Here is a 1,525-nt window from a genome sequence, read left to right as displayed (position 1 = left end):
AGACAGACAGACAGACAGACAAGGGTGAAAGCAAAGAAGTAGGACCTTCCAGTGGGCACCCGCGTAGAACCTACAAACGACGATCCCTAACCACCCACAAGTTCACACCCCACAAGCACAATTCATATCAGTAAGGAGGCGAGCCGATCCGACCCAAACCGGGATATGTGTAAACAACACCCCAATTGTTTGAGTAAAGAGGAGCACATCGACACATTAATGGTCATTTAGTGTTGGGGAAAACAAGTAAGACAGATAGAAAGATAGACACAACAAAGGGAAAGTAAAAAGTGGGACCTACCAGGGGCGTCCTCCAACCCGTTTAGTGCAGGGAAAAAGCAAGACAGACAGAAACAAAAAAACCCATAATGATAATGTAGGACCTACCAGTGGCACCCCCCCCCCAATCATCCAGCACCCCCCATGCTGGCAGATGGAGATACATGAACTTAATTTGGAAGAAAAAACCCAAACCAAACCAAACTTTTCCATTCCGGAGCCAAACTCATGCTTTTTATGTCCAACAGCGAAGATCTTAACTACTACTGTTTTTAGTTATAGTTAAGAGTTTACGACACTTGCAATAGAATAAGGTCATATAACTACCGAAGATTGGAGATGTTACAAGCGAGTAACAAACACAAAAAAGGAGGACGGAAGATAAGGACGATAAGTATTTCGATAGGAAAGAAATAGCTACATCACAGACGCTGGTCAAAGCCCTAATGGCATTTCCAGCAGGAGGGTTTTTCATAAACTATACTGTGCAGTCTACAGGGTGACTGAACCTTCCACACGAGTGACGGTGGGTGACTGAGGCGAGTCGGAAACTGCGCCCACATTCTACCAGGAAGCAGATTATGAACGAGGTGTTGCGCCCACATTCTACCAGGAAGCAGATTATGAACGAGGTGTAACATTATGGCGAAGGAATAGAAGAAGCAGACCAAACCAGAGACAATTCACGGATTGCACACTGGTTTTAGTTTTAGTTATAGTATAGTCTTTTTCGGTGCTCGCAACTGCAAACGGTCATATGAGCGCCAAAGGGTGGATGTCAATAGAGAAATCCCCGAAGGGAATCAGGCATACTCTGCTCACCTCTTTATCTTCAACAGCATAAAGTCTGCTTCGACTATCAAGGCACCCCTGAAATATCGCGTCAGAGTGTGGCAAACATACAAAAGAAGTAGAAGGAAAATGACGATAGTAAGGATTAAGAAAGAGAAGGCAGCAGTTCCCTGTTGCAGTTCAGGTAGTCATGAGCATGACATTGATGAACCAGCCCATTTAAAATTCTAATGTGCATAAGAACTCAAGATGTTAATGTCTCCCCTCGGGGGATCGAGATTTATCTGCCTCATTTGTGAGCTAAAGATAAAAGATAGCGTTTTATTCACTGTAAAAACAAATATATAAATGTGTATGTATGTGAGTGTGTATGTGTGTGTGTGTTTGTGCGTGAGTGTTTGTGTAAGTAAGTAAGTGTGTGTGTGTGTGTGTGTGTGTGTGTGTGTGTGTGTGT

General features: G+C 43.5%; 1 protein-coding gene across 8 annotated transcripts in view; it reads right to left on the bottom strand.

Moving 5' to 3' along the window:
* The window catches only part of LOC101862596 (arf-GAP with GTPase, ANK repeat and PH domain-containing protein 1), an 88,093-nt gene that overhangs the window by 56,597 nt on the left and 29,971 nt on the right, over nucleotides 1-1,525 (bottom strand). The window lies entirely within an intron of this gene.

Source organism: Aplysia californica, unplaced genomic scaffold, assembly GCF_000002075.1.
Source record: "Aplysia californica isolate F4 #8 unplaced genomic scaffold, AplCal3.0 scaffold00330, whole genome shotgun sequence".
Classification (NCBI taxonomy): domain Eukaryota; kingdom Metazoa; phylum Mollusca; class Gastropoda; order Aplysiida; family Aplysiidae; genus Aplysia; species Aplysia californica.
The sequence above is the reverse complement of the archived record's forward strand: the minus strand, read 5'-3'. Positions and strand labels throughout refer to the sequence as shown.